Consider the following 12,109-nt stretch of genomic DNA (forward strand, 5'->3'; position numbering starts at 1 on the left):
CTCCAGGAGAGCATGGTAGATTCTGCGAGCAATGCAGCCTGGCCAAGGCTCAAGGAGAGCATGGAAGATTGTGCAAGTGAGGCATCCCTGCCAGGGTTCCAGGAGAGCATGGGAGATTGTGCGAGCGAGGCATCACTGTTTGAGCTCCAGGAGAGCATGGCAGATTCTGCGAGTGAGGCATCCCTACCCGGGCTCCAGGAGAGCATGGGAGATTCTGCGAGCGAGGCGCCCCTGTTTGAGCTCCAGGAGAGCATGGAAGATAATGCGAGTGAGTCATCCCTGCCCGGGATCCAGGAGAGCATAGCAGATTCTGTGAGGGATGCATCCCTGCCTGGGCTCCAGGAGAACATGGGAGATTGTGCGGGCGAGGCATCCCTGCCCGGGCTCCAGGAGAACATTGGAGATTCTGCAAGTGAGGCATCCCTGTTTAAGCTCCAGGAGAGCATGGTAGATTCTGCGAGCAATGCAGCCTGGCCAAGGCTCCAGGAGAGCATGGAAGATTGTGCAAGTGAGGCATCCCTGCCTTGGCTCCAGGAGAGCATGGGAGATTGTGCGAGTGAGGCTTCCCTGCCCGGGTTCCAGGAGAGCATGGGAGATTGTGCGAGCGAGGCATCCCTGTTTAAGCTCCAGGAGAGCATGGAAGATTCTGCGAGCGAGGCATCCCTGTTTGAGCTCCAAGAGAGCATGGAAGATTCTGCGAGCGAGGCATCCATGTTTAAGCTCCTGGAGAGCAATGTAGATTCTGCGAGCAAGGAATCCCTGTTTGAGCTCCAGGAGAGCATGGAAGATAATGCGAGCGAGGCATCCCTGCCCGGGATCCAGGAGACCATGGGAGATTGTGCGAGTGAGGCATCCCTGCCCGGGCTCCAGGAGAGCATGGTAGATTCTGCGAGCAATGCAGCCTGGCCAAGGCTCTAGTAGAGCATGGAAGATTGTGCAAGTGAGGCATCCCTGCCTTGGCTCCAGGAGAGCATGGGAGATTGTGCGAGTGAGGCTTCTCTGCCCAGGTTCCAGGAGAGCATGGGAGATTGTGCGAGCGAGGCATCCCTGTCTGGGCACCAGGAGAGCATGGGAGATTCTGCAAGCGAGGCATCCCTGTTTAAGCTCCAGGAGAGCATGGTAGATTCTGCGAGCAATGCAGCCTGGCCAAGGCTCCAGGAGAGCATGGGAGATTCTGCGAGCGAGGCATCCCTGTTTAAGCTCCAAGAGAGCATGGAAGATAATGCGAGCGAGGCATCCCTGCCCGGGATCCAGGAGACCATGGGAGATTCTGCAAGTGAGGCATCCCTGTTTAAGCTCCAGGAGAGCATGGTAGATTCTGCGAGCAATGCAGCCTGGCCAAGGCTCCAGGAGAGCATGGAAGATTGTGCAAGTGAGGCATCCCTGCCTTGGCTCCAGGAGAGCATGGGAGATTGTGCGAGTGAGGCTTCCCTGCCCGGGTTCCAGGAGAGCATGGGAGATTGTGCGAGCGAGGCATCCCTGCCCGGGCTCCAGGAGAGCATGGGAGATTCTGCGAGTGAGGCATCCCTGTTTGAGCTCCAGGAGAGCATGGAAGATAATGCGAGCGAGGCATCCCTGCCCGGGATCCAGGAGACCATAGGAGATTCTGCAATCGAGGCATCCCTGCCCGGGCTCCAGGACAGCATGGGAGATTCTGCAATCGAGGCATCCCTGCCCGGGCTCCAGGAGAGCATGGGAGATTCTGCAAGCGAGGCATCCCTGTTTAAGCTCCAGGACAGCATGGAAGATTCTGCGAGCAATGCAGCCTGGCCAAGGCTCCAGGAGGGCATGGGAGATTCTGCGAGCGAGGCACCCCTGTTTAAGCTCCAGGAGAGCATGGTAGATCATGCGAGCAATGCAGCCTGACCAAGGCTCCAGGAGATCATGGAAGATTCTGCAAGCGAGGCATCCCTGTTTAAGCTCCAGGAGAGCATGGAGGATTCTGCGAGCGAGGCATCCCTGTTTAAGCTCCAGGAGAGCATGGAAGATTGTGCGAGCAAGGCATCCCTGCCAAGGCTCCATAAGAGCTTGGGAGATTGTGCAAGCGAGGCATCCCTGCCCGGGCTCCAGGAGAGCATGGGAGATTCTGCGAGCGAGGCATCCCTGTTTAAGCTCCAAGAGAGCATGGAAGATTCTGCGAGCGAGGCATCCCTGTTTGAGCTCCAGGAGAGCATGGAAGATTCTGCGAGCGAGGCATCCCTGCCCGGGATCCAGGAGACCATGGGAGATTGTGCGAGCGAGGCATCCCTGCCCGGGCTCCAGGAGACCATGGAAGATTGTGCAAGTGAGGCATCCCTGCCTTGGCTCCAGGAAAGCATGGGAGATTGTGCGAGCGAGGCATCACTGTTTGAGCTCCAGGAGAGCATGGCAGATTCTGCGAGTGAGGCATCCCTGCCCAGGCTCCAGGAGAGCATGGGAGATTGTGCGAGTGAGGCTTCCCAGCCCGGGTTCCAGGAGAGCATGGGAGATTGTGCGAGCGAGGCATCCCTGTTTGAGCTCCAGGAGAGCATGGCAGATTCTGCGAGTGAGGCATCCCTGCCCTGGCTCCAGGAGGGCATGGGAGATTCTGTGAGCGAGGCATCCCTGTTGAAGCTCCAGGAGAGCATGGTAGATCCTGTGAGCAATGCAGCCTGACCTAGGCTCCAGGAGATCATGGATGATTGTGCAAGTGAGGCGTCCCTGCCCGGGCTCCAGGAGAGCATGGGAGATTCTGCAAGCGAGGCATCCCTGTTTAAGCTCCAGGAGAGCATGGTAGATCCTGCGAGCAATGCAGCTTGACCAAGGCTCCAGGAGATCATGGAAGATTCTGCGAGCGAGGTATCCCTGCCCGGGATCCAGGAGACCATGGGAGATTGTGCGAGTGAGGCTTCCCTGCCCGGGCTCCAGTAGAACATGGGAGATTCTGCGAGCGAGGCATCCATGTTTAAGCTCCTGGAGAGCATGGAAGATTCTGCGAGCGAGGCATCCCTGTTTGAGCTCCAAGAGAGCATGGAAGATTCTGCGAGCGAGGCATCCATGTTTAAGCTCCTGGAGAGCAATGTAGATTCTGCGAGTGAGGCATCCCTGTTTGAGCTCCAGGAGAGCATGGAAGATAATGCAAGCGAGGCATCCCTGCCCGGGATCCAGGAGACCATGGGAGATTGTGCGAGCGAGGCATCCCTGCCCGGGCTCCAGGAGAACATGGGAGATTCTGCAAGCGAGGCATCCCTGCCCTGGATCCAGGTGAGCATGGAAGATTCTGCAAGTGAGGAATCCCTGCCCGGGCTCCAGGAGAGCATGGGAGATTCTGCGAGCGAGGCATCCATGTTTAAGCTCCTGGAGAGCATGGAAGTTTCTGCGAGCGAGGCATCCCTGTTTGAGCTCCAGGAGAGCATGGGAGATTCTGCGAGCGAGGCATCCCTGTTTGAGCTCCAGGAGAGCATGGAAGATTCTGCGAGCGAGGCGTCCCTGCCCGGGATCCAGGAGACCATGGGAGATTGTGCGAGCGAGGCATCCCTGCCCGGGCTCCAGGAGAACATGGGAGATTCTGCAAGTGAGGCATCCCTGTTTAAGCTATAGGAGAGCATGGTAGATTCTGCGAGCAATGCAGCCTGGCCAAGGCTCTAGTAGAGCATGGAAGATTGTGCAAGTGAGGCATCCCTACCTTGGCTCCAGGAGAGCATGGGAGATTGTGCGAGTGAGGCTTCCCTGCCCGGGTTCTAGGAGAGCATGGGAGATTCTGCGAGCGAGGCATCCCTGTCTGGGCTCCAGGAGAGCATGGGAGATTCTGCAAGCGAGGCATCCCTGTTTAAGCTCCAGGAGAGCATGGCAGATTCTGCGAGTGAGGCATCCCTGCCCTGGCTCCAGGAGGGCATGGGAGATTCTGTGAGCGAGGCATCCCTGTTTAAGCTCCAGGAGAGCATTGTAGATCCTGTGAGCAATGCAGCCTGACCAAGGCTCCAGGAGATCATGGAAGATTGTGCAAGTGAGGCGTCCCTGCCCGGGCTCCAGGAGAGCATGGGAGATTCTGCGAGCAAGGCATCCCTGTCTGGGCTCCAGGAGAGCATGGGAGATTCTGCAAGCGAGGCATCTCTGCCCGGGATCCTGGAGACCATGGGAGATTGTGCGAGCGAGGCATCCCTGCCCGGGCTCCAGGAGAGCATGGGAGATTCTGCAAGCGAGGCATCCCTGTTTAAGCTCCAGGAGAGCATGGAAGATTCTGCGAGCGAGGCATCCCTGCCCGGGCTCCAGGAGAGCATGGGAGATTCTGCAAGTGAGGCATCCCTGTTTAAGCTCCAAGAGAGCATGGAAGATTCTGCGAGTGAGGCATCCCTGCACGGGATCCAGGAGAGCATGGGAGATTCTGCGAGCGAGGCATCCCTGTTTAAGCTCCAGTTGAGCATGTGAGATTGTGCGAGCGAGGCATCCCTGTCCGGGCTCCAGGAGAGCATGGGATATTCTGCGAGCAACACAGCCTGGCCAGGGCGCCAGGATTGCATGTGAGATTCTGCTAGCGAGGTATTCTGGCCAGACAGGGGAACTGCAACCTCCGGAAGTCCCGATGAGGTTTTGAAAATGGGCCCAATGCCGGGACGCAGTTCCAGGAGGTCAGGTAAAATCTGCCGTTGCCCCCGCAAAAAGTGGCGCGCAGTAGCAATGCCCGTGACGTCTGGGGGAATTCCTCGGGCAGATTCACAAATGGCAAAGAGGTGAGAGAGAGAGCCAGGAAGAGATCCGTGTGGACTAGGTGTCCCAGCCAGGGCTCCAGGACAGGCATGCAAGATTCAGCGAGCAACACAGACTGGCCAGGGCTCCAGGAGAGCATGGGAGATTCTGCGAGCGAGTCTTCCCTGTTTAAGCTCCAGGAGAGGAGCAAGGCATCCCTGCCTGGGCTCCAGGAGAGCATGGGAGATTGTGCGAGCGAGGCATCCCTGTTTGAGCTCCAGGAGAGCATGACAGATTCTGCGAGTGAGGCATCCTTGCCCGGGCTCCAGGAGAGCATGGGAGATTCTGTGAGCAATGCAGCCTGGCCAAGGCTCCAGGAGAGCATGGGAGAATCTGCGAGCAATGCAGCCTGGCCAAGGCTCCAGGAGGGCATGGGAGATTCTGCGAGCGAGGTATCCCTGTTTAAGCTCCAGGAGAGCATGGTAGATCCTGTGAGCAATGCAGCCTGACCAAGGCTCCAGGAGAGCATGGAAGATTGTGCAAGTGAGGCGTCCCTGCCCGGGCTCCAGGAGAGCATGGGAGATTCTGCGAGCAAGGCATCCCTGTTTGAGCTCCAGGAGAGCATGGAAGATAATGCGAGTGAGGCATCCTTGCCCGGGCACCAGGAGAACATGGGAGATTCTGCGAGCAATGCAGCCTGGCCAAGGCTCCAGGAGGGCATGAGAGATTCTGCAAGCGAGGCATCCCTGTTAAAGCTCCAGGAGAGCATGGTAGATTCTGCGAGCAATGCAGCCTGGCCAAGGCTCTAGTAGAGCATGGAAGATTGTGCAAGTGAGGCATCCCTGCCTTGGCTCCTGGAGAGCAAATGGAGATTGTGCGAGTGAGGCTTCCCTGCCCGGGTTCCAGGAGAGCATGGGAGATTGAGCGAGCGAGGCATCCCTGCCTGGGCTCCAGGAGAACATGGGAGATTCTGCAAGTGAGGCATCCCTGTTTAAGCTATAGGAGAGCATGGTAGATTCTGCGAGCAATGCAGCATGGCAAAGGCTCTAGTAGAGCATGGAAGATTGTGCAAGTGAGGCATCCCTGCCTTGGCTCCAGGAGAGCATGGGAGATTGTGCGAGTGAGGCTTCCCTGCCCGGGTTCCAGGAGAGCATGGGAGATTGTGCGAGCGAGGCATCCCTCTTTAAGCTCCAAGAGAGCATGGAAGATTCTGCGAGCGAGGCATCCATGTTTAAGCTCCAGGAGAGCAATGAAGATTCTGCGAGCGAGGCGTCCCTGTTTGAGCTCCAGGAGAGCATGGAAGATTCTGCGAGCGAGGCATCCCTGCCCGGGATCCAGGAGACCATGGGAGATTGTGTGAGCGAGGCATCCCTGCCCGGGCTCCAGGAGAGCATGGGAGATTCTGCAAGCGAGGCATCCCTGTTTAAGCTCCAGGAGAGCATGGTAGATCCTGCGAGCAATGCAGCCTGACCAAGGCTCCTGGAGAGCATGGAAGATTGTGCAAGTGAGGCGTCCCTGCCCGGGCTCCAGGAGAGCATGGGAGATTCTGCAAGCGAGGCATCCCTGTTTAAGCTCCAGGAGAGCATGGCAGATTCTGCGAGCGAGGCATCCCTGCACGGGATCCAGGAGAGAATGGGAGATTCTGCGAGCGAGGCATCCCTGTTTAAGCTCCAGGAGAGCATGTGAGATTGTGCGAGCGAGGCATCCCTGCCCGGGCTCCAGGAGAGCATGGGAGATTGTGCGAGTGAGGCGTCCCCGTTTGAGCTCCAGGAGAGCATGACAGATTCTGCGAGTGAGGCATCCTTGCCCGGGCTCCAGGAGAGCATGGGAGATTCTGCGAGCAATGCAGCCTGGCCAAGGCTCCAGGAGAGCATGGAAGATTGTGCAAGTGAGGCATCCCTGTTTAAGCTCCAGGAGAGCATGGGAGATTGTGCGAGCAAGGCATCCCTGCCCGGGATCCAGGAGAGCATCTGAGGTTCTGTGAGCGAGGCATCCCTGTTTGAGCTCCAAGAGAGCATGGAAGATTCTGCGAGCGAGGCATCCATGTTTAAGCTCCTGGAGAGCAATGTGTAGATTCTGCGAGCGAGGCGCCCCTTTTTGAGCTCCAGGAGAGCATGGAAGATAATGCGAGTGAGGCATCCCTGCCCGGGATCCAGGAGACCATGGGAGATTCTGCAAGCGAGGCATCCCTGCCCGGGATCCAGGAGAGCATGGGAGATTCTGCGAGCGAGGCATCCCTGTTTAAGCTCCAAGAGAGCATGGAAGATTCTGCGAGCGAGGCATCCCTGCCCGGGCTCCAGGAGAGCATGGGAGATTCTGCGAGCGAGGCATCCCTGTTTAAGCTCCAAGAGAGCATGGAAGATTCTGTGAGTGAGGCATCCCTGCACGGGATCCAGGAGAGCATGGGAGATTCTGCGAGTGAGGCATCCCTGCCTGGGCTCAAGGAGAGCATGGAAGATAGTGCAAGTGAGGCATCCCTGCCTTGGCTCCAGGAGAGCATGGGAGATTGTGCGAGTGAGGCTTCCCTGCCCGGGTTCCAGGAGAGCATGGGAGATTGTGCGAGCGAGGCATCCCTGCCTGGGCTCCAGGAGAGCATGGGAGATTGTGCGAGTGAGGCTTCCCTGCCCGGGTTCCAGGAGAGCATGGAAGATTCTGCGAGCGAGGCATCCCTGTTTGAGCTCCAGGAGAGCATGGAAGATAATGCGAGCGAGGCTTCCCTGCCCGGGATCCAGGAGACCATGGGAGATTGTGCGAGCAAGGCATCCCTGCCAAGGGATCCAGGAGAGCATGGGAGATTCTGCGAGCGAGGCATCCCTGTTTAAGCTCCAAGAGAGCATGGAAGATTCTGCGAGCGAGGCATCCCTGCCCGGGCTCCAGGAGAGCATGGGAGATTCTGCGAGCGAGGCATCCCTGTTTAAGCTCCAAGAGAGCATGGAAGATTCTCTGAGTGAGGCATCCCTGCACGGGATCCAGGAGAGCATGGGAGATTGTGCGAGTGAGGCTTCCCTGCCTGGGCTCCAGGAGAGCATGGGAGATTGTGTGAGTGAGGCTTCCCTGCCCGGGTTCCAGGAGAGCATGGGAGATTGTGCGAGCGAGGCATCCCTGTTTGAGCTCCAGGAGAGCATGGCAGATTCTGCGAGTGAGGCATCCCTGCCCGGGCTCCAGGAGGGCATGGGAGATTCTGCGAGCGAGGCATGCATGTTTAAACTCCAGGAGAGCAATGAAGATTCTGCGAGCGAGGCATCCCTGTTTGAGCTCCAGGAGAGCATGGAAGATAATGCGAGCGAGGCTTCCCTGCCTGGGATCCAGGAGACCATGGGAGATTGTGCGAACGAAGCATCCCTGCCCGGGCTCCAGGAGAACATGGGAGATTCTGCAAATGAGGCGTCCCTGCCCAGGATCCAGGAGACCATGGGAGATTGTGCGAGCGAGGCATCCCTGTTTAAGCTCCAGGAGAGCATGGTAGATTCTGCGAGCAATGCAGCCTGGCCAAGGCTCCAGGAGAGCATGGAAGATTGTGCAAGTGAGGCATCCCTGCCTGGGCTCCAGGAGAGCATGGGAGATTGTGCGAGCGAGGCATCCCTGTTTGAGCTCCAGGAGAGCATGACAGATTCTGCGACTGAGGCATCCTTGCCCGGGCTCCATGAGAGCATGGGAGATTCTGCGAGCAATGCAGCCTGGCCAAGGCTCCAGGAGAGCATGGGAGATTCTGCGAGCGAGGCATCCCTGTTTAAGCTCCAAGAGAGCATGGAAGATAATGCGAGCGAGGCATCCCTGCCCGGGATCCAGGAGACCATGGGAGATTCTGCAAGTGAGGCATCCCTGTTTAAGCTCCAGGAGAGCATGGTAGATTCTGCGAGCAATGCAGCCTGGCCAAGGCTCCAGGAGAGCATGGAAGATTGTGCAAGTGAGGCATCCCTGCCTTGGCTCCAGGAGAGCATGGGAGATTGTGCGAGTGAGGCTTCCCTGCCCGGGTTCCAGGAGAGCATGGGAGATTGTGCGAGCGAGGCATCCCTGCCCGGGCTCCAGGAGAGCATGGGAGATTCTGCGAGTGAGGCATCCCTGTTTGAGCTCCAGGAGAGCATGGAAGATAATGCGAGCGAGGCATCCCTGCCCGGGATCCAGGAGACCATAGGAGATTCTGCAATCGAGGCATCCCTGCCCGGGCTCCAGGACAGCATGGGAGATTCTGCAATCGAGGCATCCCTGCCCGGGCTCCAGGAGAGCATGGGAGATTCTGCAAGCGAGGCATCCCTGTTTAAGCTCCAGGACAGCATGGAAGATTCTGCGAGCAATGCAGCCTGGCCAAGGCTCCAGGAGGGCATGGGAGATTCTGCGAGCGAGGCACCCCTGTTTAAGCTCCAGGAGAGCATGGTAGATCATGCGAGCAATGCAGCCTGACCAAGGCTCCAGGAGATCATGGAAGATTCTGCAAGCGAGGCATCCCTGTTTAAGCTCCAGGAGAGCATGGAGGATTCTGCGAGCGAGGCATCCCTGTTTAAGCTCCAGGAGAGCATGGAAGATTGTGCGAGCAAGGCATCCCTGCCAAGGCTCCATAAGAGCTTGGGAGATTGTGCAAGCGAGGCATCCCTGCCCGGGCTCCAGGAGAGCATGGGAGATTCTGCGAGCGAGGCATCCCTGTTTAAGCTCCAAGAGAGCATGGAAGATTCTGCGAGCGAGGCATCCCTGTTTGAGCTCCAGGAGAGCATGGAAGATTCTGCGAGCGAGGCATCCCTGCCCGGGATCCAGGAGACCATGGGAGATTGTGCGAGCGAGGCATCCCTGCCCGGGCTCCAGGAGACCATGGAAGATTGTGCAAGTGAGGCATCCCTGCCTTGGCTCCAGGAAAGCATGGGAGATTGTGCGAGCGAGGCATCACTGTTTGAGCTCCAGGAGAGCATGGCAGATTCTGCGAGTGAGGCATCCCTGCCCAGGCTCCAGGAGAGCATGGGAGATTGTGCGAGTGAGGCTTCCCAGCCCGGGTTCCAGGAGAGCATGGGAGATTGTGCGAGCGAGGCATCCCTGTTTGAGCTCCAGGAGAGCATGGCAGATTCTGCGAGTGAGGCATCCCTGCCCTGGCTCCAGGAGGGCATGGGAGATTCTGTGAGCGAGGCATCCCTGTTGAAGCTCCAGGAGAGCATGGTAGATCCTGTGAGCAATGCAGCCTGACCTAGGCTCCAGGAGATCATGGATGATTGTGCAAGTGAGGCGTCCCTGCCCGGGCTCCAGGAGAGCATGGGAGATTCTGCAAGCGAGGCATCCCTGTTTAAGCTCCAGGAGAGCATGGTAGATCCTGCGAGCAATGCAGCTTGACCAAGGCTCCAGGAGATCATGGAAGATTCTGCGAGCGAGGTATCCCTGCCCGGGATCCAGGAGACCATGGGAGATTGTGCGAGTGAGGCTTCCCTGCCCGGGCTCCAGTAGAACATGGGAGATTCTGCGAGCGAGGCATCCATGTTTAAGCTCCTGGAGAGCATGGAAGATTCTGCGAGCGAGGCATCCCTGTTTGAGCTCCAAGAGAGCATGGAAGATTCTGCGAGCGAGGCATCCATGTTTAAGCTCCTGGAGAGCAATGTAGATTCTGCGAGTGAGGCATCCCTGCCAAGGGATCCAGGAGAGCATGGGAGATTCTGCGAGCGAGGCATCCCTGTTTAAGCTCCAAGAGAGCATGGAAGATTCTGCGAGCGAGGCATCCCTGCCCGGGCTCCAGGAGAGCATGGGAGATTCTGCGAGCGAGGCATCCCTGTTTAAGCTCCAAGAGAGCATGGAAGATTCTCTGAGTGAGGCATCCCTGCACGGGATCCAGGAGAGCATGGGAGATTGTGCGAGTGAGGCTTCCCTGCCTGGGCTCCAGGAGAGCATGGGAGATTGTGTGAGTGAGGCTTCCCTGCCCGGGTTCCAGGAGAGCATGGGAGATTGTGCGAGCGAGGCATCCCTGTTTGAGCTCCAGGAGAGCATGGCAGATTCTGCGAGTGAGGCATCCCTGCCCGGGCTCCAGGAGGGCATGGGAGATTCTGCGAGCGAGGCATGCATGTTTAAACTCCAGGAGAGCAATGAAGATTCTGCGAGCGAGGCATCCCTGTTTGAGCTCCAGGAGAGCATGGAAGATAATGCGAGCGAGGCTTCCCTGCCTGGGATCCAGGAGACCATGGGAGATTGTGCGAACGAAGCATCCCTGCCCGGGCTCCAGGAGAACATGGGAGATTCTGCAAATGAGGCGTCCCTGCCCAGGATCCAGGAGACCATGGGAGATTGTGCGAGCGAGGCATCCCTGTTTAAGCTCCAGGAGAGCATGGTAGATTCTGCGAGCAATGCAGCCTGGCCAAGGCTCCAGGAGAGCATGGAAGATTGTGCAAGTGAGGCATCCCTGCCTGGGCTCCAGGAGAGCATGGGAGATTGTGCGAGCGAGGCATCCCTGTTTGAGCTCCAGGAGAGCATGACAGATTCTGCGACTGAGGCATCCTTGCCCGGGCTCCATGAGAGCATGGGAGATTCTGCGAGCAATGCAGCCTGGCCAAGGCTCCAGGAGAGCATGGGAGATTCTGCGAGCGAGGCATCCCTGTTTAAGCTCCAAGAGAGCATGGAAGATAATGCGAGCGAGGCATCCCTGCCCGGGATCCAGGAGACCATGGGAGATTCTGCAAGTGAGGCATCCCTGTTTAAGCTCCAGGAGAGCATGGTAGATTCTGCGAGCAATGCAGCCTGGCCAAGGCTCCAGGAGAGCATGGAAGATTGTGCAAGTGAGGCATCCCTGCCTTGGCTCCAGGAGAGCATGGGAGATTGTGCGAGTGAGGCTTCCCTGCCCGGGTTCCAGGAGAGCATGGGAAATTGTGCGAGCGAGGCATCCCTGACCGGGCTCCAGGAGAGCATGGGAGATTCTGCGAGTGAGGCATCCCTGTTTGAGCTCCAGGAGAGCATGGAAGATAATGCGAGCGAGGCATCCCTGCCCGGGATCCAGGAGACCATAGGAGATTCTGCAATCGAGGCATCCCTGCCCGGGCTCCAGGACAGCATGGGAGATTCTGCAATCGAGGCATCCCTGCCCGGGCTCCAGGAGAGCATGGGAGATTCTGCAAGCGAGGCATCCCTGTTTAAGCTCCAGGACAGCATGGAAGATTCTGCGAGCAATGCAGCCTGGCCAAGGCTCCAGGAGGGCATGGGAGATTCTGCGAGCGAGGCACCCCTGTTTAAGCTCCAGGAGAGCATGGTAGATCATGCGAGCAATGCAGCCTGACCAAGGCTCCAGGAGATCATGGAAGATTCTGCAAGCGAGGCATCCCTGTTTAAGCTCCAGGAGAGCATGGAGGATTCTGCGAGCGAGGCATCCCTGTTTAAGCTCCAGGAGAGCATGGAAGATTGTGCGAGCAAGGCATCCCTGCCAAGGCTCCATAAGAGCTTGGGAGATTGTGCAAGCGAGGCATCCCTGCCCGGGCTCCAGGAGAGCATGGGAGATTCTGCGAGCGAG

This window comes from Taudactylus pleione, unplaced genomic scaffold, assembly GCF_031769625.1.
Source record: "Taudactylus pleione unplaced genomic scaffold, aTauple2 ptg000587l, whole genome shotgun sequence".
NCBI classification, from domain to species: domain Eukaryota; kingdom Metazoa; phylum Chordata; class Amphibia; order Anura; family Myobatrachidae; genus Taudactylus; species Taudactylus pleione.